Source organism: Lissotriton helveticus, chromosome 9 (genome assembly GCF_964261635.1).
Source record: "Lissotriton helveticus chromosome 9, aLisHel1.1, whole genome shotgun sequence".
Lineage (NCBI taxonomy): Eukaryota > Metazoa > Chordata > Amphibia > Caudata > Salamandridae > Lissotriton > Lissotriton helveticus.
This window is the reverse complement of record NC_136070.1, coordinates 145,125,336-145,152,475: the sequence shown is the minus strand read 5'-3', so window position 1 is coordinate 145,152,475 and position 27,140 is coordinate 145,125,336.

Sequence of the window (27,140 nt, the reverse complement as noted above, 5' to 3'; positions counted from 1 at the left end):
TGGGTGCACCTAAGAAGGACACCAGAATTGGCTAAATATGCCTTGGTGTTGGATGAATTGATCAATTTGAATGTATCCAAAAAATTAAAGTGGCTGAATAAATTAAAACAGCTGGTGATGAATCTAGGAATGACAGAATTTTGGGTCTCCCAATCACCACCGCACAAACAAATTGTTAAAAAAATTTATTGGGAGTGGGTGGTGGCTGGGGAACTATAAAGTACAAAGTGGGGACCACTAACCAATCAATTTCTGGAACACAAGCCAACTAGGAAGCTAGAGCCACTTTTGGATTACATCAAAATTCCTAGAGACAGATCATTGTTCTTGAAAATGAGATATGACACACTCCCTCTGAAAGAGTTTACTGCTGGGTGGAAAGGAGTGAGGGATTATGATGTTACTTGTCCAGGTTGCCCATGCAAGAAAGAATCTCTACCTCACTTTCTGTTTGCTTGTAAGGCTTACAAGCTACCTCGAGCTAGGTGGTTAAAACCTGTGTGGAGAGATGGGTGTTAGAGATTTTAGGATTGCATCACGTATCCTCTTAACCGATATATCTTCCATGCTTATAGTCTGTGGGGTTGCAAAGTATCTTTCTAGCGCTTGGTGCATACGGACCAGGCTGCTAGATACTACTAAAAATAGAAACTCCAATCCCATTTAGATTGATGATTACTACTGAAAATTTATTTTCGCCTTCTGTAATTACTTTTATTGTAAAAAGTGTTTTTAACATTTTTAAAGATGAAATGTATGTAATACTTTTTGTACATTGATTTTATGTCTAGTAAATATTTGTACTTTTATGATATGGAAATATCGAATAAAGTATTACTACTACTGTTTAAATAGCTTCTGTGATTGCAGGAGCTCGCCTCCTCAGTGACGTTGCTACTATGCTTACTTGTTTGCAACTTTGTGCTCATTTGGCCTGAGAATATGTATGAGTGTTGTACTTTACAGAACTGCGTAATGCTAGAGAGACTAGAGACTCAAGTCAATTCCTTCCCTTGTACTCCTGCTGCCACTAAGAAGAAGAGATAGTGATGGATTGATAGGTTGAGTATATTATGACTTGTTATTAGTAGTTGTAGGAAATTTTTTAGTGCTCTGCAATCATGATGACGGACTGTGTCTGTCACGTCGCGTGCTGCTGAGTGCTGGCAGTCGTAGTGGAACCTTTTTGTTGTTGGTTTAGTTAGTGATTTACATAACTTTCCAAGTAGACAGTCTGCGAATCCAGCAATACTGTACTAGTAGTATTGTCCTAGTTGACCAGATCAGATAGGTCAATACACTTAGTGCAATTGTTGCTAATTTGTTTCCCCGAGATAATTTTAAAATGTGGTCAAAGAAGTCAAATATTTCAAAAAAACAATCATCCATGTTGTTTTTCTTTATTTCATGATCATCAGCACCTCCCAGGGGCAAGGCGACTAGCACCATTGAGACTCCGGTCCCTTACAGGTTTTTCTGCTGGCCCCAATAAGTTATTCTATTGTTATATTAATACTTTTACTCCCCTAACTTTTACATCTCCAATTCATTACAAACTGTTTCCTAATTCTATTTTTTACAAAATAGTCTTTGATATTCTTCAAATCTAGACTACTTTCTACATTCTTATCCTGGATCTACCATCACTCTCTGTGCTACTGCTATTTACAATTATGAGTCGGTCTGTGTAGGTAGCTAAGCTTGCCCAGTCGGCAAACGGTGTTAAACATAACTCTGATCCAGCAATAGCTGTAGGCACTGAGTGCAGTCATCTGGGTTGCCCTTGCTGTCTATTCCAGTCATCTTAATGTAAGTGCTTTGACAATTTCCAACAACGAAATGTCAATGGTTACACCAAGAAAAAGGTAGCAGTTGCCTTTTTGATTTGCTAGGAGCACATATCATACCGCTAGTGTTTCAGGGACTATTCTGCACATAAAGAAGTATGGACAAGAGAAATAGGACATTATTGATGATAGGTGCAGTTCGACTTTCCACATATCTCAGTCCGAACAGAAGTTGACCCCCCCAATCCCCTGACCGACTATCTAGTGTGTCTGACCAATGATTTTACGACCCAGAAGAACAGAAGAAGACTACCGCCGAGTCCCGGCCTATCTGAGTCACTAAAACATGACTGCCAAGTGCAGTAGTTCAAACCCTTCCGCTCACTCACTCTTGAACAAAAACCACACAGTGTTTGTTTTAAAGTTTTATTTTCAATTAAGAAATGAAAACATTATTTCTTTATTTTTAATAGCGTAGTATTCGGAGCGAGCACTGCTGATAGATGACGTTAAAGTTTAAACAACATTACCATGAATCAAATTACTTTAACATAATAGTTAACAGACACATGAAATTATTAGAATAACTGTGCGGGAGCCCCCACCTTCTTTAAAGTACTTAAAGTACTGCTGGTGATGACTTACTAGTAGTTGGTGAATCGTCCTGTTGGCAGAAGGGCAATGTAATCTTCTTTCTGTAATTAGAAAAATGGTGCACGTTTAGCAAGCGTTCATCAGTTGTCCTAAGAAGTGTAGCATTTAATGGAATAAGTATATAAAAAGCTAACACCCTCCCCAAAACCTTTACTTTATTTCAATCCCAGTAATAAAAAATATGTTATGTAACATTTTCTTCCATTACGAGACGAAATAGGGGGTTGTGTATGTCATCTGAAAATATGACATGTTTTTTCTAGACGTCACAACATCTGATGCGGCACAGATGACCACCAGTGCCGGGGTCAGCTGTGCGGAGGGCTCCACTCTAGGGGCGGATGCGGCGGCGCCACCAGGAGGAGCTGGGGGGGAAGGCTCAGCGGCGGCGGGCGGTGGTAAGTTATTATACTCCTTACTTAATGAAATTTTTGAGTAGGCTCGCAAAGGAGTGTATGATGTACTGTACAGTACACAGTACACTAGTACAATTACACTGTACTGTTAAGAACAGTTACTAATTTAGGACTACTTTTTTGGCTATCACGGAGAAGACAGTCAACCTTGACTTGTAATAGCATTAGCGGCGGTACTTCTCGGCTAAGCAATGGCCCCCTCTATTTGACTTCAACTCAGCTGGCAAACTTTTATTGTGAAGCCAAGTCATATCAGATGTACTTTAGGGATGTGAAGAACGAAAAGTGAAAGAAGGGTGAAATGAAGGACGAGCGAGTCTTAACATTTATGACTGTAAAGAATGGTGTTTTTGAATGCAAGTCAAGAGAAGAAGACGGTGGTTTCCAAAATATAATGAAAAAGGTGTTAGTTGGTTGTTGAGAAAAAGAAAACTTGGTACATTTGAGACATTAAGAAGAATGATAGACGTACTTTGGAAGCCTGGATGTTATCTTCTTTTTCCTCATCGATAGCAGAGGTGTATGATGTAGTAGAGCAGACGCTGAGTGGATGAAGATTGTTACTTTGAACAGCATGTCCGTACCAGAGAAGCAAAGGCGAGGAAATCCAAATACTAGAATTTGTGATTGTTCGCTAATACTCCCTGCCTTGACTAACAGTACAGTACTTTACTTTGCAAGCACAGCATCTATTGTGTATGGATTGTATAGTTGACAACATTATATCAAGTCAAGTCCCTTCCTCCGCCAATTATGGGTACCACACTCACTCCCTATGTTAATAATTTTATTTCAGCTGTGATGTAACCGAGTATGGCCAGTGGCAGAGCCACCCCAATAGAAAAGTAAGAGCTTCCTATCCCCAGCTGCATGTACTGCTTAAAGTACTGCGAGTCTGCGTCATCATGGCTTGTGTCTGTTTTTCTTGGGTTCAAGCTGAGTGAGCTGCCATGCGGGCTACCACAAGTTCACGTACCAGTAATTTCTTTTGCAAAACAAGAGAAAAAAACAGAAGACTTTTTTTAGTACTCTCGGACTATGTATGTATTAGAGAGTCCATCCCTAGTCCTGCTAGTGGAATTCCTGAAACTCCCTGTAATATCACAGGCCTACAAATATGGTGGAAAGATATATGCCAAATTGTTATACTGTGTTTGCTACTTGCTGGTGTTACTGAGAGTCAAATTTCCGTTGAATGATTTTGACTTTATGTTAAAGACTATTGGCTACAGTATTTTTCTTTCTTTCTTCATATAGAAGCTACTCCGAAAAACCTCACCCGAAAGGAGATGGCTGTCTGGGCCAGGGCCCGTAAGCTGGAGGCTATTTGTGCCGAGTATCGGCGGCTGTGGGCTCGGGAGCAGGAGGAGGAGACAACAACCACTGCATCCTCCTCCAGTGCCCCCGTGTCCACCAGCCAGAAGCCTCCAGCCAAATGGAGCCGTGGCCTGACAGCCTCCCGCCGCCACCGCACAGCAGCAACACAATCATCTGCCCCCCCAGAGCCTGGATGGTACGTCCGCGCCGCCTCCTTAAAAGAGTGGAGTACCTGGAGCGGTTGGCCGAAAAACATCAGCGCCAGCTCCGGGACCTCCGCAAAGAGCTGCGGAACGTGCAGCAACAGCTGTCCACACTACGCCACCGGAGGAAGTGACTGTCCCTTGCCCCTTTTTTAAAGACTGTTGGGGGGGTGGGAATTGGGTGTTTGGGAAAGGGGACTTTTGGACTTTTGAACATTGGTTGGGGTTAGGCAGGGGGGTGAGTTGGGTTAATTTATTTTATTTTTGGACTGCATGAATATATTTCTTAATAATTATTTTTCATACCAAAACATAGTATACGCGTTCATATTATTTTGTGTGGGGGTGGGCGGTGGTTACTGGACGTTTGGTTTCTTCCAACTTACCAGCATGAATGAAACATCTAGTCCTGAAATGTACCAAAGTGCCAGTAACCGAGTTAGTGAATTCAGTAGCCCTACTAGTACTTTACTAGTAGTACTGGCAGTCTCTGCTCTCCTCCCAGACCTAGCCCATTATTCAACCTCTCCAAAATGCTTATCTTACCTGTGATTCGTGTTTGAGAATAGGGGTAGCCACAGGGCTGCCTGCATGGGAAATGGTGATTAAGGTTGGTTGTTGACTTGAATCCTCAACGGATGAAATATCATTGTTGTGCTGGTAGTAGTAGTGGTACACAGTGGCAGTAGCAGCATATGAAAAAAAGGTAATGAAACATTGAGTGGCCTGAGCGTAGCATTAGAAACAGTACGATAGATAGTACGCTACAGAACAGTGCCATAAATTGTAGCCTAAGCAGTGCTAAAGTATTCTAAATATAAGTACTAGTTTCGTGGACAATGGCTACTATAAGAAATATTATGAAGGCAAAGGATACTTAAACATAAGAATTAACCATTTGATTCGTCATGTGTACGAGCATGATGTTTGATGCTCAATCCACGATGTCGCACATGAAATTCAATTTTCCAACAATTTTCTGGTGCTTAGACCTTATCCTCCCCTGCAAGTGTGTGGAATTTCTTGTTGTCATAGTCATACCTCAATGAAAAACCACACAGCCCAGGGGAAGAGGGTTAGGGTTTTTGAAGATTGGATGGGAATGGGGTTTTTGGGAAAAGTTTTGTGGAGTGAAGAAAAAAAAAACACTGCATGGGCAAACAACAAATGAAGAGAAACACATTTTTGGATTCAAAGATATCCATAAATCTTTTAAGGGACATAAAGGTAGTGCACTACTGCATGCATGTAGTTGTTTGCTAAACGGATGGTTAGGATACTTAAAAGTTGTACTTACTACATCTTATTAGTAAGTATGAGGAAACAATTTGACATTGACACTAGTACAGGGCTGCATTAATTACGGAATTTCACTTGCCTTTCTGCCCTCATAGAGAATAAACACTTATTATTAGTACATTAAGTTAGTTATAAAAATAGCAAAGAAACGTATGAAATAGCTGGATAGATGACTTTGAAGCAGAGAACAAGGAAACGCACCTAGTCACATTCGTTGGAGTTCAAGTTTACAACAATAACATTTAAAAGATAAGGAGAAGTTAAGAGAGAATACTGTAACTTTATGTTGTTGTTGTCCTGTTGAATTGGTGAAGTTGCATGCATCCAGCCATTCCTCTTATTCGCGATATACTCCTCCATTACATCTTACGCTCCGTCGATCAATATTGGTGACCAGACACACTGTCCACTGGCTGCCTTATGAGTAATTGTGGATTGCGTCTGAGTTCAGGGTTTGTTCCATGGCACATGGTAAAAGCCGTCCTGTAATTTTTGATGGGAAAACACAGGAAGTGAATCAGTTAAAAAAATCTAAGGTACGCTGTGTAGTGCAAAAATAACACTTTCAGTTTTCAGAGCTGACATTATTATTATATACAATCATCACTTCAAAAGTGCGTAACCTGGTTCTCCTTTACAAGGATAGTATTAGTAACTATGGTTGAATTCTGCGGATCCACCATGGATTTCCTTAAAGAAAATTGCAAACAAAATTAGACATTCCCAGGAGTGCTCCCAGACCCCTGAACCCAGTTGGCAAAATGTAGAACACCCCCAAGTAGCCCCTAAAAACATGCGATACTGCTACCAGGTTGAACCCTAACTTCAAAACGTGCCAAAACGCACTCTGCAAGTAGGGCCAAACCCCCCTTTTCCACCGTGGATTTTCTTCAAAACACTTGCAATCACAATTACACATTCCCAGGAGTGCTCCCAGACCACTGAACCCATTTGCAGAAATCTAGAACACCCCCAAATAGCCCCCTAAAAACATGCGATACTGCTACCAGGTTGAACCCTAACTCAAAATCGTGCCAAAACGCACTCTGCAGCTAGGCCCTAACTCCCCTTTCCCACCATGGATTTTCTTCAAACCACTCGCAATCAAAATTAGACTATCCCAGCAGTGCTCCCAGACCCCAAAACCCACCCCCAAAAACCTAGAAGCCCCCCAAACAGCCCCCCAAAAACAGGCAAGTGAGCAAAAAAGTAAAAACCTTTTCACCATGGATTTTCTCCAAAACAATGGCGCCCGATATTAGACCTTCTCAGCAATGCCCCCAGACCCGTCAACCCATCCGCAAAAAAGTAGAACACCCTCAAACAGGCCAAAAGCAAAAATAGAAAATGTGCCACTTAGAAAAATTTTGGCCTACCAGTCAACATCACTTCAATCGCACTCGGCAGCTAGGCCCTAACTCCCCTTTCCCACCATGGATTTTCTTCAAACCACTTGCAATCTAAATTAGACTATCCCAGCAGTGCTCCCAGACCCCCAGACTCCCCCCCCCACAAATCTAGAATACCCCCAAACACCCCCCCAAAAACACGCAATACTGCTAGGCCTTAGTTTAAATTATGCCAAAACGCTGTCTGCAACTAGGCCCAAACCCCCCTTTTCCACCATGGATTTTCTTCACACCACTTGCAATCAAAATTAAAACTTCCCAGCAGTGCTCCAAGACCCCCGACACCCCCCCACAAATCTAGAACACCCCCAAACAGCCCCCCCAAAACATGCAATACTGGTATATTCAAAACATGGCAAATTGCGCTGTTCACCAAGAATTGCTGTTCAACTTTTCAGCACTTCCACTACTTCGATCCTCCTGAAACTTACCTGGACACTTGTTCCAGCGATTCCAAAGAATCTCAGCAAGGCAGAACAAACTCGAACCACTACGCTCTTTGAAGAAGAAGAAGAAGAAGAAGAAGGTAATCCATCTGCCTTGAGGGAAATGGATAGGTGGAGTCTGGAGGAGCATGATTGAGTTATGAACTTGTGAACCTCAGGAATGCAGACTGCGGCACCTTCAAATCAATAAGGAAAATAAGATGAAGACAGTGCTGCTGATGGACTTGTTGTGGGAGTTTTGTTGTGGTTAAAGTTGCAAAACAAAGAAAGACACACAGGAATAAAAGAGAATAAGGACGAAAAAAAAAGAAGTCATTTTCAGGCCTCGGTGTCAGGGAAGTAGAGCTCGTCCTCAAACTCTATAAATTGAGACAGGAGTAGGTCAGCTAACAGAGAAGAACTTCTGTCACCTAAGTCGGTGTCCTCTTCTTCCTGCGTGCATTCATGTATTTTGTAATCTGGTGGCATGAAGTACTGATTCATCTTGATCAGTGTTAACCTCTCCACATTTTTGGGCGAGAGGCGGGTCCTTTTTGAAGTTACAATGGCACCAGCAGCACTGAAAACACGTTCAGAAGACACGCTTGCGAGTGGGCAAGACAAATAATTTAGAGCCAGGTTGGAGATCAGTGGCCATAGAGGCCTTTTCCTGTACCAATACAGCAATGGGTTCTTATTAACAAAGACCTCTTTTGGGTCATCCAGATAGGCTTGCACCATCGACTCAAGGTTCTCCAGGGTTGCTCCACTTTGCGTACCATCTGTGGACTTTGCATCACTGGAACGAGCAAACCCTTGATGAGTTAGCCAATCCGCTTCCGACAATATTATGGCTGGGCCTGCTGCAGGTGAGGATGATGATACGGTTGCTGCTGGTGTCGTTAACGGCTGTGAGGGAAAGTGACTCCCTTCGGCCACAGATTCAGAAGTGGAACTTGACGCCGGATGGCCTGCTGATTCAGTTGTACTTCTGCCGGCTCCTTGAATTTTCTGCCGCTCTTTTTCGAACCGAGTGGCTGACACAGCTAGCCAATGTTTGTACTTTGAAACATCTGCTTCATCAAAAGGAATAAATGCTTTACTGGTCACTGCCTTTTTATACCGTGGATCCAGAATAGTGGCACAAATGTAATGTTGTTCTGTATGTATGTTTTTAAGCCTTTGATTGTCAACTAGGCGGCTTAATAACCTCTCCGCCAACTGATATGCGTCTTGCTTTTCAGCATCATCTCGGAACGTTGAAGACACCGCCTTCAGTTGGTGCTCTAGCATGACCAACAATGGGATAGCTTTGCCCAAAGAATAGTCCTCCCTGCTGACTTCACGCGTGAACACCTCAAAAGGACGAAGCATGTCTGTCAGGCTTTCAACTAGCTTCCATTCCTCCAACTCTAGCCTCATGTCTTTTATAGTAGAACCCAGTTTATAGACATAATCATTTATTACCCCCCACTGCTCAGACAGACGCTCAAGCATGTAAAAGGTTGAGTTCCAACGTGTTGCCACCTCCTGGATGAGTCCTTTGACTGGCAGTCTACGTTCATGTTGAATGCTCCTCAGCTCCTTCCGGGCCTTAAAAGAATGGCTGAAATGTGTGCAGATTCTTCGGCAGGTGGTCAGTAACTTGCTGACCACCTTTGTTCGACCAAAGGGGGACATGGGGTCCTCAACATAATCATAAGAGTAATGCCCTGATCAGATCTACCTCGGCAGTCTTGGGGTTTGCCAAAAGGTTGGGGCAAAACCCATTGAGGCTCTCCTTCATATATATAAATCAAAATGCCTCGCTATAGCGACCTATGGCTCTTGTATCTGGGGCTATACATCTCTGGGAAAAATCCAAATGGCCGGAAATAGGTTTCTAAGATCGTTGCTGGGGTTGCCACAATCTTCACCCACCTACTCAGTTCATACTAAGTTAGGTTTAGGGTATGTGACGGACCAGCTTATATTGGCACCTCTGACCTGCTGGGTTAAGACCTGGCTAAACCAGGAAGTTACCCTAAATCATCAAATCCTGACAGATTGTTTATCTCTGGATAGGGCGAACATGATTCCCTGGCTTTTTTATCTGAAAACAATGTTCGCAAAGCTAGGGCGTCCTGAGATTTATACTACCCCTAATTGTATTAGAAGGGAGGATGTTGGTTGGATAAAGACACATTTTCTTAACATGCTTAGCGACGAACGCGAGGAGCAGGAATTGAAGAAAGTGAATGTGAGAGCTAATTTCCTGTTACTAACATCTCCATGAACTGAGCCCTATTTGAAAACAGTTAACCGACCTTTTCATAGACAGCTCCTGACAAAGTTTCGTTTTAATCTAATACATTTTACTTTGGGGGACTTCCCAATCTGGGGGAAAACAGAAAATAATCAACCCTGTAAATGTGATAACTTTTCTGCCCAGGACACGATGCATTTTATCATGTTTTGTGAATATTATCAGGAATTGCGAGGCAAATTTCTGTTACCTATTTTGAAGGAGGCCGGCTTTGCTCAAGTAAGACCAGCCCTTATGTATTTACAGAAGTTAAGCTGCCCCCGCAATATGTTTTGCGTTGCTAGTTTTTTGGTGGCCGCAGTAAGGAGGAAGAATAAGTTAAATAAAATCAGTTAATCCTGCCAGGTGGTATCCACCAAGTTTTGCACTTTCTGCTGAGTATGGGTCGCTAGGTTTACTATATTATGAATTTTTGTACCCCGATTGTTTACATTTTATTATATTTATTGTATTTATATTATGAAATTTTATGAAAAGGTTTTTATTCTCATGACATCTGTTATTTGAATGCACTGTGATTACATTTACTTTTATTCCCTGTACATGCACCTAATGACTGAATCCTAAAAAAGGATGATGTATATATGTACATATGATTGTTTTCTTTTTATGATTTTAACTAATCGAAATAAAGTGTTTTGACTGACTGACTGACTGTGTTTTCGTTTTTCAAGAAATCTTGCACCACGATGTTAATACTGTGCTCCAAACACAGCACGCTGAAATAGCCATCATCATGCATGGCCTTAACTATATTACTGCCATTATCCGTGGAAACATAACCAACTATGCGATTTCTTGGATGCAGCCATTCAGAGACCTTCCTATCAAACTCGTCCAAAAGGTTAGGTGCAGTATGAGTTTTCTCCATGGTAAACATGGTTAATGTTGCATGTTTCCGAGTAGCTTGAAAAACTGTGTCCGGGTCAACACCTACACTTGTCTTGTCTCTAACCCCTGCAAAAGAGACCCAGTGTGCAGTGATGCACATGTAATCAAGGGCTTGGCAACTGGTCCACATGTCTGTTGTCAAGCGCATAGTGTGAACAGCACTCTTCTGCAAAGCTGCCCCAATCACCTCCAGCACATCTTGATGTAGTGCTGGAACCGCAACTCTGGCAAAATAGGACCGGCTAGGAACCTTCCATTTAGGGCAGACTGTTGCCACAAATTCTAGAAAACCCACCCCTTCTACGAAAGATAAAAGGGAGAAGGTCCAGCACTAGCATTTTAGCCAGCTTTGCGTTAAACACAGTTGGGTGGTTGCGTTCAAATGGCGCATCCGACCAAAACATGCTTCTAATGGTGGGCTGGACCGTTTTACGTGATGATGATGATGATGATGATGTAGACTTCAAACCAGTTAGGCTCATTGATGTACTTTTTTCATTGGTGTCTGTCCCAGACTCTTAGTGTGCCTCATACATGTTGCAGGGGTAGAGGGTGTGGGCGCTACCACTACAGTGTTGTTGCCAGGGGTACTGGGTGTACCAGAAAAACTGTTGTTTGGTTCTTGACTTCCCCCCCTGCACATGAATCAGCCCCTCGTCAGCATCAGATGCAATGTGAATGGATACATTTGGATCCGTTCGACTTTGGTTTTCCCGGATCTTCCTTAGGTGCGCCTCCCACCGGATAGTGTGGTGTTTTTGGAGATGACCTCTCTGGCCTCCGGTACCATATTTGGTACCAAACTTACCCCGATTAACTAATACTTTACAAATCGAACAAACGACCATGTTTTCCGCCTTTTGGCTAACAGTAAAAAAGTCCTAAACTGGGGACTGGAAATGTCTGCTGGTGGTGGAGGTGCTACTTTGACTTTCAATGCCAGATGAAGTGGAGGATGGGCGTGGCTGAATTCGTTTCTGTTGTTCACTTACAGCACCACTACTTGAGGTAATGGAAGTCGAGCTGAATGGAGGATCCTGCCGGCCCTTCTGACTAAAAAATATGGAAGCTGTAGGTCGTGTTGGTGTTGTAGTAAACTGCGTTGGTGGTGGTACCAGTGCCACGCCGCCCACATCCCGCTCAGCAGCCATTCGGGATAGGGTGAAAATGTCTGTCTGCTGCATGCCCGCTGGGGCTGGAGTGACACCTGTGATGACTGGGTCGTCGTCAGACTGTTCATCAGCAGCAGAAGACACCACTTCTTGTTCGTCGTCATCACCCATAAGTCGAAGCATTGCGGGAACCTTCCTTTTAGGCTTAGCTACCTTTGTCGGCTCATGGCGTGCCTCACTCTCAGACGGCATTTGTGGGTTCCAATCAGGATCAAGGTCATCAGAATGAAGGGGGCTTGAAGAAGAACTTGTAGTAGTAGTAGTAGCCCTCCTTGACCTTTTTCTTGCTGGGGATCTGGAAGACAATGGATCATCATCAGGAGGAGTGGCTTCCTCGGATGATACCTCCGCTTGAATATCAATTTCCTGATGTGCCCCTACTTCTGGAGGAACAAGCGTTGTAGGCAGTTGTGCCGCTCCATGAACGTCTAGTTGCACCTCTCCATGCGCCTCTCCTTGCGCCTCTCCTTGAGCCTCTCCTTGCGCCTCTCCTTGCGCATGTACTTGCGCTTGTACTAGTTGCACATGTGGTTGTCGTTGCGGCTGTGGTTGTTGATCACTCGTCAGCTGAGTTACACCTGGCGTTGATTGGATGGTACTTTCTTGTGATGAGCCAACATCACTGGTCGATGGTGATTGAACAACCAAAGAGTCTGCCGCAGCATGACTCATGATCTTGGACCTAACTTGCGTGGTTGCACTGAGCTCAATGAAGCGGAGGTGCTGCTTCCAGCTTTGTCCCCGGCGGACACCGCGGCTGCTGTAGGCGTGTTTTTTTTCCCCAAAAAAGGTGTCGGTGGGCACACCAGTCTCCTTGGTAGGTGGCGCCACTTGCTTCTTCTGCTCCTTCCTACTGGCAGTGGCACTGGCAACTTTTTTCACTGAGGTGCTACGGCCACCTTTCTTTCGGCCCATCTTCCTCAGATGTCAGAACAGCAGGCCGCAGTTGCACGAGTTGCAAAGTTGTCTTGTCTGTGGCCACACGTGACATCACGTGACGTTGTGCTGCACACACCGCTGCAGGACTTCTTCCTGGCACTGGTGGTTGTCTTGTGCACCTAAAACCAATGGAAGCCAGAGGAACATCAGTTAAACACCCCAAAAAGTAGAAAACCACACAAAAAACACCACAATCCAATGCCATCCATGCCCACAATGATGTTTAAATTCAAGACAACCCACAGAAAGACTAGGTCCATGCACCACTGACTACCCCTGGGCATAATGGTTGAAAGCAAGGCAAAGTGGGTGCAGGCCTGAGCACACTGCCTGGCTTCAAAATGGCCCCTTGGCTCCCACCACATGGCCAGGCCCTGCCTGTACCAGGCCTCAAAATGGCCCCCACCCACATGGCCAGACCCCAACAACACCGCCAAAAAGTCGAAAAACACACAAAAATCACCACAATCCAATGCCATCCATGCCCTCAATGATGTTTAAATTCAAGACACCCCACAGAAAGACTAGGTCCATGCACCACTGACGACCCCTGTGCATAATGGTTGACAGCAAGGCAAAGTGGGTGCAGGCCTGAGCACACTGCCTGGCTTCAAAATGGCACCTTGACCCCCACCACATGCCCCGGCCCTGCCTGTACCAGACCTCAAAATGGCCCCCACCCACATGGCCAGGCCCCAACAACACCCCAAAAAGTCTAAAAACACACAAACATCACCACAATCCAATGCCATCCATGCCCTCAATGATGTTTAAATTCAAGACATCCTACAGAAAGACTAGGTCCATGCACCACTGACTACCCCTGGGAATAATGGTTGAAAGCAAGGCAAAGTGGATGCAGGCCTGAGCACACTGCCTGGCTTCAAAATGGCCCCTTGACCCCCACCACATGGGCAGGCCCTGCCTGTACCAGGGCCTCAAAATGGCCCACAACCACATGGCCAGGCCCCAACAACACCCCAAAAAGTTGAAAAACACACAAAAATCACCAGTATCCAATGCCATCCATGCCCTCAATGATGTTTAAATTCAAGACACCCCACAGAAAGACTAGGTCCATGCACCACTGACTACCCCTGACTATAATGGTTGAAAGCAAGGCAAACTGGGTGCAGGCATGAACACACTGCCTGGCTTCAGAATGGCCCCTTGACCCCCACAACATGGCCAAGCCCTGCCTGTACCAGACCTCAAAATGGCCCCCACCCACGTGGCCAGGCCCCAACAACACCCCAAAAAGTAAAAAAACACACACAAATTACCACAATCTAATGCCATCCATGCACTCAATGATGTTTAAATTCAAGACGCCCCACAGAAAGACTAGGTCCATGCACCACTGACTACACCTGGGCATAACGGCTGAAAGCAAGGCAAACTGGGTGCAGGCCTGAGCACACTGCCTTGCTTCAAAATGGCCCCTTGACCCCCACCATATGGCCAGGCCCTGCCTGTACCAGGCCTCAAAATGGCCCCCACCCACATGGCCAGGCCCCAACAACACCCCAAAAAGTCAATAAACACACACAAATCACCACAATCCAATGCCAACTATGCCCTCAATTATGTTTAAATTCAAGACACCCCACAGAAAGACTAGGTCCATGCACCACTGACTACCCCTGGGCATAATGGTTGAAAGCAAGGCAAAGTGGGTGCAGGCCTGAGCACAATGCCTGGCTTCAAAATGGCCCCTTGACCCCCACCACATGGCCAGGCCCTGCCTGTACCAGGCCTCAAAATGGCCCCCACCCACATGGCCAGGCCCCAACAACACCCCAAAAAGTCGAAAAACACACAAAAAGCACCACAAACCAATGCCATCCATGCCCTCAATGATGTTTAAATTCAAGACACCCCGCAGAAAGACTAGGTCCATGCACCACTGACTACCCCTGGGCATAATGGTTGAAAGCAAGGAAAACTGGGTGCAGGCCTGAGCACACTGCCTGGCTTCAAAATGGCCGCTTGACCCCCACCACATGGCCAGGCCCTGCCTGTACCAGGCCTCAAAATGGCCCCCACCCACATGGCCAGGCACCAACAACACCCCAAAAAGTCAATAAACACACACAAATCACCACAATCCAATGCCATCTATGCCCTCAATTATGTTTAAATTCAAGACACCCCACAGAAAGACTAGGTCCATGCACCACTGACTACCCCTGGGCATAATGGTTGAAAGCAAGGCAAAGTGGGTGCAGGCCTGAGCACAATGCCTGGCTTCAAAATGGCCCCTTGACCCCCACCACATGGCCAGGCCCTGCCTGTACCAGGCCTCAAAATGGCCCCCACCCACATGGCCAGGTCCCAACAACACCCCAAAAAGTCGAAAAACACACAAAATTCACCACAAACCAATGCCATCCATGCCCTCAATGATGTTTAAATTCAAGACACCCCACAGAAAGACTAGGTCCATGCACCACTGACTACCCCTGGGCATAATGGTTGAAAGCAAGGAAAACTGGGTGCAGGCCTGAGCACACTGCCTGGCTTCAAAATGGCCGCTTGACCCCCACCACATGGCCAGGCCCTGCCTGTACCAGGCCTCAAAATGGCCCCCACCCACATGGCTAGGCACCAACAACACCCCAAAAAGTCGACAAACACACAAAAATCACCACAATCCAGTGCCATCCATGCCCTCAATGATGTTTAACTTCAAGACACCCCACAGAAAGACTAGGTCCATGCACCACTGACTATCCCTGGGCATAATGGTTGAAAGCAAGGCAAACTGGGTGCAGGCCTGAGCACACTGCCTGGCTTCAAAATGGCCCCTTGACCCCCACCACATGGCCAGGCCCTGCCTGTACCAGGCCTCAAAATGGCCCCCACCCACATGGCCAGGCACCAACAACACCCCAAAAAGTCAACAAACACACAAAAATCACCACAATCCAGTGCCCTCCATCCCCTCAATGATGTTTAAATTCAAGACACCCCACAGAAAGACTAAGTCCTTGCACCACTGACTACCCCTGGGCATAATGGTTGAAAGCAAGGCAAACTGGGTGCAGGCCTGAGCACACTGCCTGGCTTCAAAATGGCCCCTTGACCCCCACCACATGGCCAGGCCCTGCCTGTACCAGGCCTCAAAATGGCCCCCACCCACATGGCCAGGCCCAAACAACACCCCAAAAAGTCAATAAACACACACAAATTACCACAATCCAATGCCATCCATGCCCTCAATGATGTTTAAATGCAAGAAACCCCACAGAAAGACTAGGTCCATGCACCACTGACTACCCCTGGGCATAACGGCTGAAAGCAATGCAAACTGGGTGCAGGCCTGAGCACACTGCCTGGCTTCAAAATGGCCCCTTGACCCCCACCACATGGCCAGGCCCTGCCTGTACCAGGCCTCAAAATGGCCCCCACCCACATGGCCAGGCCCCAACAACACCCCAAAAAGTCGAAAAACACACAAAAATCACCACAATCCAGTGCCCTCCATGCCCTCAATGATGTTTAAATTCAAGACACCCCACAGAAAGACTTGGTTCATGCACCACTCACTACCCCTGGGCCTACTGGCTAGTGAGGCTTTACAGGCACCCCAAAATTCAAAAAGCATATAACAGTGAGCTAAAATTCCATGACATAAATCAGAATTAAGTTAAAAAAAATCACAGAAACCGTTGTATCATGCACCCATGACTAACACTGGGCCTACTGGATACTGTGGCTAACCACAATATATATTTTTTTTAAGTTGTGAAAAAAGTTTTAAAACTGTAGTTGCAGCAACTGCAATGCCCCAACAAGCAACACCAACTTACTTGTAAAATCTCAAGTCCAAAAGTAATCCAAAGTCCAAAGTCCAAAAAGTCCTCAAATACAAATATCCAACAGCAGCCACAAAAAGTAATCCTTCCAGCTCCAGATCCAAATTAAAAGTGACCAGGGCATGGACAAAGTACTGGGAGGAGCCTGCTGGACAGGAACAGGAAGTTGGAGACTCTGGGGCACTTCCTTCCTCCCCCCCCCCCCCCAAACAATGTCCTCCTTGCACCAAAAAGTGCAGCCAAATGTCAATCTGAGAAGTTATTCTGATCAAAATCATAATTTTCACAAGGTTTAAGCTTCCTGCGGTGGATTTCTTGTGCAGAATTGCAATTTTTGCAATTTCGGGAAAGCGAGCTGTTCAAATCTCCCGCCGGAAGTCAGCTGCACGCCGCATCTACGTGTTCGGCATTGTTTACTCCCGCAATGCGTAATCGCGGGCCCTTATGATGTACTCGCGTTGTGAAACTCTCGCTGTGCAAGATGGCGAGCCGCGATGACGTAATTGCATTCGAAAAACTCTCGTGCAATCACGCAGCAAGATCCAAAATGGCGCAGCACACGCAAACCAGGAGAAAAACAACTCAGCGGACTCAGAATCACAGTAAGTCAACGCCGCGCGCGCAATTTTGTATTTTTCAAGCGCGACCAAGCAAAAAAATCCGCAGCTTGCGAATTTGCAGATTTTTGGGCAAATTTGCGCGATGCGCGGACCGCGAATTTGCCAAAAATCCGCAAATTCCACGAACGAAATGGATTTTACTCCCACGATTAATACTAGGGCTAACCTGAAGCTGGCTCCTCTCAAGGTTCCAATTCATGATCTCGGTCTTCCCATCATTCACCTCATACCCTGAGACATGCCTGAATTCCTGTGCTAATCTGATCACTGAAACCACTACGAACCTGTGGTACGATTCGTTCAGGCTGCACAGCCACACTCTGAAGTTTTTGAATCAAATGAATCAATTGCATTATATTTACTCTTTCTTTCTTCGTGGGTAAACTAACCGTTTTACACTTTTAATCCTAATTTCATCCTCAATTCATTTTACTCAATATTTTACGGTGTATGTTTGTTCACAAAAAAGCTCAGGAATCCGAGGTAAGTTCCACATGCCATGATTATATTTTGGTAGCCCAATGCATTTCAAGAAATTAAATTCTCTTCGTCAGGGGCATCTATAAACACAAAATGAATATTTTTAGCTAACATGTTTCGCTATGTAAAATACTTAATAGCACTTCAGTAACCATAACAAAATTAATCGTAGCACTTCAGCAACTATAACACAATTAATCAGTTATGCATCAAAAACATATTGTCAAGTCTGCTGGAAAATAGTCTGACCCACGTTTAGAAACATTCAAAAACTCTAAGGTTTCCTCATTAATCATACCCCTCATCTGCGGTGTTTCATTTTTCTCTTTTAACAAAACATTTTGCCACAATTTTAAAATACTTCTAGACGTGAACTATTCTGCTCTTATCATGGCTTGCAAATCCCCGTATTTATTAAAAAGAGAGCCTCCTCCCTTTTCCGGCTTGTAACCGTGCTCTGGTACAAAGTGAAGTTTTTTTGAGAATTCGTGGCTTTCTCTCTTATATTCCCATGACTGGTGAATGACTAATTATTCTTTACAGGTGAGTGAAAATGGTTCGACTCGAAAACCTAAAACGGACTTCTACCCTTCCCATTCGTTAATCATTTACATGGCACTTCAATTCCCAAAATCCTGTGCAATGTCTTCTCCACTTGTTTTATATCTACGGAGCTCACATTGTTGTGCTAATGTTTTCAGTACTTTATAAATGTTCCTTTAAAACAGTCTTTAATGTTCTGAATATCTTCTTGAATCTGTTAACAATCAGTATATGATTTCTTATTTGATTTCTTATGTTCGTGAACTGGCAAGGTAACAAAACGCAGTCCTGTGCTCATTCTCCGTGCAACAATTTTGTTTCAATGTAGTTCAGGTCGCAAGTTTCCTATAAATCCTTATTTCAATGATGTCTTCGTGGGTGCAATCTCGTGGTGAGACGAATGTATCAAACTTATTATTTAAAGAGAAAAGATGCACTCCCTGGTAATCCTTATGTTAGACGTGTGTAATCCTTTTTTTTATTTCTTAATGGCGTGCAAAGCCTGCTTTGCGCTCGTCTCTAAACGCTGTTTACAATATACTGAAACCACTACGAACCTGTGGTACGATTCGTTCAGGCTGCACAGCCACACTCTGAAGTTTTTGAATCAAATGAATCAATTGCATTATATTTACTCTTTCTTTCTTCGTGGGTAAACTAACCGTTTTACACTTTTAATCCTAATTTCATCCTCAATTCATTTTACTCAATATTTTACGGTGTATGTTTGTTCACAAAAAAGCTCAGGAATCCGAGGTAAGTTCCACATGCCATGATTTTATTTTGGTAGCCCAATGCATTTCAAGAAATTAAATTCTCTTCGTCAGTGGCATCTATAAACACAAAATGAATATTTTTAGCTAACATGTTTCGCTATGTAAAATACTTAATAGCACTTCAGTAACCATAACAAAATTAATCGTAGCACTTCAGCAACTATAACACAATTAATCAGTTATGCATCAAAAACATATTGTCAAGTCTGCTGGAAAATAGTCTGACCCACGTTTAGAAACATTCAAAAACTCTAAGGTTTCCTCATTAATCATACCCCTCATCTGTGGTGTTTCATTTTTCTCTTTTACCAAAACATTTTGCCACAATTTTAAAATACTTCTAGACGTGAACTATTCTGCTCTTACCATGGCTTGCAAATCCCTGTATTTATTAAAAAGAGAGCCTCCTCCCTTTTCCGGCTTGTAACCATGCTCTGGTACAAAGTGAAGTTTTTTTGAGAATTCGTGGCTTTCTCTCTTATATTCCGATGACTGGTGAATGACTAATTATTCTTTACAGGTGAGTGAAAATGGTTCGACTCGAAAACCTAAAACGGACTTCTACCCTTCCCATTCGTTAATCATTTACATGGCACTTCAATTCCCAAAATCCTGTGCAATGTCTTCTCCACTCGTTTTATATCTACGGGGCTCACATTGTTGTGCTAATGTTTTCAGTACTTTATAAATGTTCCTTTAAAACAGTCTTTAATGTTCTGAATATCTTCTTGAATCTGTTAGCAATCAGTATATGATTTCTTATTTGATTTCTTATGTTCGTGAACTGGCAAGGTAACAAAACGCAGTCCTGTGCAGAACCATTTTCACTCACTCTTGTTAAAAGAGAAAAATGAAACACCACATATGAGGGGTATGATTAATGAGGAAACCTTAGAGTTTTTGAATGTTTCTAAACGTGGGTCAGACTATTTTCCAGCAGACTTGACAATATGTTTTTGATGCATAACTGATTAATTGTGTTATAGTTGCTGAAGTGCTACGATTAATTTTGTTATGGTTACTGAAGTGCTATTAAGTATTTTACATAGCGAAACATGTTAGCTAAAAATATTCATTTTGTGTTTATAGATGCCCCTGACGAAGAGAATTTAATTTCTTGAAATGCATTGGGCTACCAAAATAAAATCATGGCATGTGGAACTTACCTCGGATTCCTGAGCTTTTTTGTGAACAAACATACACCGTAAAATATTGAGTAAAATGAATTGAGGATGAAATTAGGATTAAAAGTGTAAAACGGTTAGTTTACCCACGAAGAAAGAAAGAGTAAATATAATGCAATTGATTCATTTGATTCAAAAACTTCAGAGTGTGGCTGTGCAGCCTGAACGAATCGTACCACAGGTTCGTAGTGGTTTCAGTATATTGTAAACAGCGTTTAGAGACGAGCGCAAAGCAGGCTTTGCACGCCATTAAGAAATAAAAAAAAGGATTACACACGTCTAACATAAGGATTACCAGGGAGTGCATCTTTTCTCTTTAACTATAAGTTTGATACATTCGTCTCACCACGAGATTGCACCCACGAAGACATCATTGAAATAAGGATTTATAAGAAACTTGCGACCTGAACTACATTGAAACAAAATTGTTGCACGGAGAATGAGCACAGGACTGCGTTTTGTTACCTTGCCAGTTCACGAACATAAGAAATCAAATAAGAAATCATATACTGATTGCTAACAGATTCAAGAAGATATTCAGAACATTAAAGACTGTTTTAAAGGAACATTTATAAAGTACTGAAAACATTAGCACAACAATGTGAGCTCCGTAGATATAAAATGAGTGGAGAAGACATTGCACAGGATTTTGGGAATTGAAGTGCCATGTAAATGATTAACGTATGGGAAGGGTAGAAGTCCGTTTTAGGTTTTCGAGTCGAACCATTTTCACTCACCTGTAAAGAATAATTAGTCATTCACCAGTCATGGGAATATAAGAGAGAAAGCCAAGAATTCTCAAAAAAACTTCACTTTGTACCAGAGCACGGTTACAAGCCGGAAAAGGGAGGAGGCTCTCTTTTTAATAAATACGGGGATTTGCAAGCCATGGTAAGAGCAGAATAGTTCACGTCTAGAAGTATATTAAAATTGTGGCAAAATGTTTTGTTAAAATAGAAAAATGAAACACCACAGATGAGGGGTATGATTAATGAGGAAACCTTAGAGTTTTTGAATGTTTCTAAACGTGGGTCAGACTATTTTCCAGCAGACTTGACAATATGTTTTTGATGCATAACTGATTAATTGTGTTATAGTTGCTGAAGTGCTACGATTAATTTTGTTATGGTTACTGAAGTGCTATTAAGTATTTTACATAGCGAAACATGTTAGCTAAAAATATTCATTTTGTGTTTATAGTTGCCCCTGACGAAGAGAATTTAATTTCTTGAAATGCATTGGGCTACCAAAATAAAATCATGGCATGTGGAACTTACCTCGGATTCCTGAGCTTTTTTGTGAACAAACATACACCGTAAAATATTGAGTAAAATGAATTGAGGATGAAATTAGGATTAAAAGTGTAAAACGGTTAGTTTACCCACGAAGAAAGAAAGACTAAATATAATGCAATTGATTCATTTGATTCAAAAACTTCAGAGTGTGGCTGTGCAGCCTGAACGAATCGTACCACAGGTTCGTAGTGGTTTCAGTATATTGTAAACAGCGTTTAGAGACGAGCGCAAAGCAGGCTTTGCACGCCATTAAGAAATAAAAAAAAGGATTACACACGTCTAACATAAGGATTACCAGGGAGTGCATCTTTTCTCTTTAACTATAAGACTAATCTGATCACTGCCAGGAAGGTTGTTACCAAATCTGCCAAAAGAACCAAGATGTCATCTGCATACATAGCCACCTTCCTCTCCCACTCTCCATGTCTGTAAGGCACAATACTGAAATCTTCTCTGAGCCGCTAAGCAAAAGGCTCGATATACAGATCGAAGAGGAGAGGGGAAAGGAGGCAGTCCTGTATGGTCCCTCTGGTGATCCTAAATGATATAGTCAAATTACCGTTGACCAGCAACCTAGCTACAGTGCATGATATATCAGCTGGATGGTATGGCAAAACGTTTTGCCCAAGTTACATTTTCCCATGACTTCTGACAGGTAAACCCAATTGACCCTATCGAAAGCCTTGGTGGCATCGAGAGTCAAGGCTGCAAGAGGAAGTGACTAGGTAGAGGTAATATCTATTGCCCCAATAAGGTCATATGTGAGGTCTGATAGATATCTTTCTTTGACAAACCCCTTCTGATCTGAGTAAAGGATATCACCAGCAACAGCCCCCAACCTAGCCGCCAAAATTGTGGCAAAGAATTTAAAATCCGCATTTAACAGCTAAATGGGCCTATAGGAACCACAGCTCACTGGATGTTTACCAGGTTTCAGAATCAAAATGACTGTGGCATCATTCTAAGACCCTGGGGGCTTGAAGCCCTCTGCTAAGATCTTGTTAAATAGTTGTGCCAAGACTGGGATTATCACCTGACCCAAAGACCTATAAAGCTCAGCTGGTAGCCCATCAGGCCAGCAGCTTTGCCTCTCTTGCAGGCAGCTATAGCCTTCGTCACCTCTTTTTGCATGATGTCCTGTTCTAAGTCTTCCTGCTGTTAAGGACTCAAGGGTGTCAGTGTGGTCCTATCCAACCAGTCCTTAACCTTGGGCCTATCCACTACACAATCTTCTTGATATAGGTCCTGAATAAACTTGAAGAAGGCCTCACCAATTTCTTCATCCGAGGATAGAGCAGCTGCCCCATCATCAGCAGTGATTTCCCTAATCTTATTACGAAGCCTATCTGCTTTTGCCTTTCATGGCAGAAGTTTTCCTACCCCTTCCCCGTACTTGAAATGGGCGATCTTACTTGCCTCCCATCTGCGCATAAATCTTGTTGGAAGAATACTCTTTAACTGCTCCCTTAGTTTACTAAGGTTACCCAGGTCTTCTTGCTGTCTACTTAAAACAGCCTGAGTATTCAGTTCTGCCTCCACTACCTTCATTTCTGCCTCCAAAAATGCGATCTCCCCTCTACACCTTTTGTTCCTAAAACTCGACCTGCTAGTAATAATGCCCCTTAAAAATGCTTTCAGGGTGTCCCAGATCATGGTGGTTGTAGCTGAGCCTAAATTAATCTTCAAGAAGAGTTCAGTCTCCCGGGATTGGAAGGACATCTCTTCCTCCTCCAGGAGTAACATTCGGTCCAAAGACCAAACTCTGGACTACTGGGCCTGTGCCCAGTCAAGGTCTAATAATATTCCCGAATGATCTGTTAGATGGGACAACAAGTATATTATGTCTTTAACCTTGACCCTTAAAAAGTGACTGACCAAGATGTAAACAATTCTTGATTTATGTTGACACTTGTAATTACAGTATGATACTCCTGGCTGCTGACCCCGATCTTTCCCTTCAAATGTCGCATAGACCCGTTTGCGCCATCATAGCCTGAAGATACACCCTTGATCTTGAAGGAACGGCCGCTCTACTGCTTGCAGATTTATCGAGTGTAGGATTAAGAATGATATTATAGTATCCGCCACGATAACTGGTTATAGGAGATCTAGAAGGTGCGAAAAAATGGTTTTAAGAAATGAGGGGTCTTCATGATTTGGAGCATAATAGCCAATCAAAGTAAGAAAGATACCCATTAAAGTAACCTTCATTATTACCCACCTGCAACATGGGTCTTCCAGATGCTGTAAGATCTGAGCATAGACTTGTTTTTTAAAGAGAATAAGAACCCCTTTAATATTAACTGATCTTATGTTATGCATTTTATTGTGCATAACTTTTAGGAAGGCTGGAAATTTCAGCTGTTCAACTGGACCAATCTTCTTGAAGTTGTCCATCTTCCTAAATAGTTCCCACTGCCTTTCGAGGGTAACTCTGGCAAGGTCTGAACGGATTTCAAAGGAGAAGTCCCTGACCCTTAAGGATTTTACCTTTAAAGCCAGATTGAGAATCCTCTCCTTTAGAGAATAGGTAAGAAAGTTGACGAGGATTTTCCTTGGCTTTATTCTATTTGAGTTCCTTCGGAACGGGTCTCTGTGGATTCTCTGTATATCATTTATCAGGGTCACCTTTGACTCTTCAAGCTGCAAAGCTTCTTTAAGCAGTGTAATGATGTTTAGTTTAAGGTCGGCCCCTTTGCTCCCTTCTGGAATATTCATAAGACGAAGGTTGTTCTTACGGGAATTATCCTCCAGCGTCTCCATTCTGTCGCAAAGAGCAACTTCCTCTCTTTTAAGTATCTGGATATCAGTCTTTGCAACCCCAAGATTGTCTTTTAATTCTCTGACAGTTTTCTCTAGGGTCTCAATTCTTGTGTTGAAGAGGTCGACCTTCCTCCCTAGGGACTCACAGAAGTTCCTTATCTCACCCTGGTTAGCAGCAGATACTGAAAAGCCTTTCTTTATATCGTCTGATAGTGTGGAAAAAAGAGCCTCCAATGAGGCTACTGAGGACCCACCAGATTCCTGAACCTTGAGGCCTTTGTCTACCCCCAGCAGTGTCCCTTTGTTGTAAATTATAGGGAAATTTTAAAATACATTTATTTAATTCAGAAATAATTATACAATTATTTGTATTTTAAATATTAATATAATTAATGATTCATATTTATTTTAACTTCAGAACACAATAGAAATATGCAAAATCACTAATCATAAACTTTTAATTAGCAGACATATATTACATTATTTGCAAATATTTTTATGATGTTCAAATTAAAAAATAAGTTCCCACCCAAAGGCAAAAAGTATTATGCCTCAATATTTATTTGAAGTGATGTATAGAATTCATTAAAATTAATTTAATTGTCTATGTAATTTAAATTATTCTAACATCAAATTAACATATTTTCCTATAGATTTGTATTTTAATTCCCTACTTCTATTATTTTCTTTGGGAGGGTGTTGTCGAACCAGTGGTTGGCCATATATCGTGCTAAATGTACTGCCATTTTTAAGTAGTAACTTGTACTCAATTATGTGAATAGTCAAACGTAGTACTCAAAGGTGTAAATTACTCAAAAGTGTAGACTTTTGTGAATCTGGACTAGAATTCTGAATATGTGCTTACCAATGTGAATGGTACCAAATATACAATATTTTCAGTAATTGGGAAGTGCACTTGATACCATAAATATGACTACACTCTCCATGCTTTCAATTGCAGTACACAGTACAGGAAGCTTCACCTGCAGTAGACCTATGAATAAAGCTTATAGGTAACATACATGGCTGTACCTGAGATAATTATTGGTAATAGAAAAAGTGATGCAGCACTATTGATCCACATGATTAGAAAGGGGTGGAACTAACTAAAATATCGTATGCTCCATGATATTTCTAGGGGATTACACCACAAAGACCCCAATTGAAAACTAGGGTAGAAAATGAAAAGTTTCCAAAGGAAGTAAGCCAGAACCACACTAATCCTAAATTGGAAGTACGAAGCTTCAGAGAGGATTAAAATTGAAAGCACTGTTGTGTTGTAAAGATGAAGAGTAGAAAGGATGTAACATAGGCAATAGGAAGGAAATAAGACCTAAGAGAGCAATGATGGGTGGTATTCTTATTCTTCACAGGACAGTGGGGATAAGAAATTGAAGTCAAGCAAATATCCCCATTCCTCCCCAGAAATGACATATGCCAAACCGATCATCAGGGAAGAGTAAATAGTCGGGAATCAGGACTAATAAAACAGTAGTTTAATAAGAAAAGAGTAACTGCTGCAGGGAGGCAGGATGACTCAAAGTTCTACTGAAGAACAAGCAATGGGTTGTACTCACCAGAAAATTAAACCCCACCTGTTTGCAGAATATTCTAATAGCTATACACAAATAGAAACACTCAATGGGCACCTGAATGAACCAAATTTAGGGACTCATTAGGATGGCGGACGCACTGGAGCCCGTCCGCAATCCTGGTGTAAACCGGGACCCCCCTCCATGCATGCGGCGGCCCCGCACACCTGATCAGGATCCGACCGTCACGGTGGCGGTCGGATCCTGCATTCTAACATTGCGGCGGCATCAGCACCCATCGCAATGTCAAAATGCCATGTTGTGCATTTGAAAGCACTACGTGGCGGGCACCACACGGTGCCTGCCAAGTAGTGCTGTGAAATGTAGGAGCGTACCATGGGATCCCCCAAGTGCACCCTCACCTCCCCAACACAAGGGGGGCCCACAACAGGCCCGTCACTAATCCCCACCAGCCTTTCCATGGCGACATCACTGCCGTGGAAAGACCTGCACTGGCCAGCATCCTAATTTGGTGGACAGTGCCTGCTAGGCACCACCACCATTTTAGGCTATGTGGTACGTCCACCAAGCAATCTGTGAGATTGCTGTTGGTGGTCCCGTGGCGGACAGCCTATGTGTCCACCACGGGCCGTTAGTGATTCCCTCGGCCATCGTAATGTGGCAGAGGGAATATCGCATGCCAATTGTGGAAGGACTGCCACCGCAGTGGCATTAAGCCTAAATGGGACCGACTAACCTCCGGTGGCAGTTTCAACCACCTGATTACGACAGTACACTGTGCGGTCGCTTACTCCCATTTCTCTATGGGAGCTTCTGCAACAGCCGTAAACCAGCTGTAATACAGGCTCCCATAAAGAAATAGGGGTGTGTGTAAAACTCTGCAACCTGTGGCAGGCACCCCATGGTGCCTCCCACACAGTGCAGGGATTTACAGGGATTTCCCTAGGTACCCCCTCGGCCATCAATCGTAGTCTGCAAAATCGCTTTCCGACAGCCTTTCTGTGTGGGAAAGCCTGGCATGGAAAGTCTGTCAGAAACCGTCATTATAATCTTGATGGTGGAAACGCTGTCCATAGAGATTACGGTGCTGGTTCAACCACCCAGAAGACTCCAAGAGCCCGTCAGAACCACATCAGAATGACCAGCCGATTTACGATCCGACCGCCGACATCGTTATTTGGTGGTTGGACAACAAACCAACTGTGTTGGCTGGAAAGCCTCCGACCAACATCATAATTGACCCTTAAGTTTACCACAAGAATCATATTATTTAATATCCTTCTAATTATGT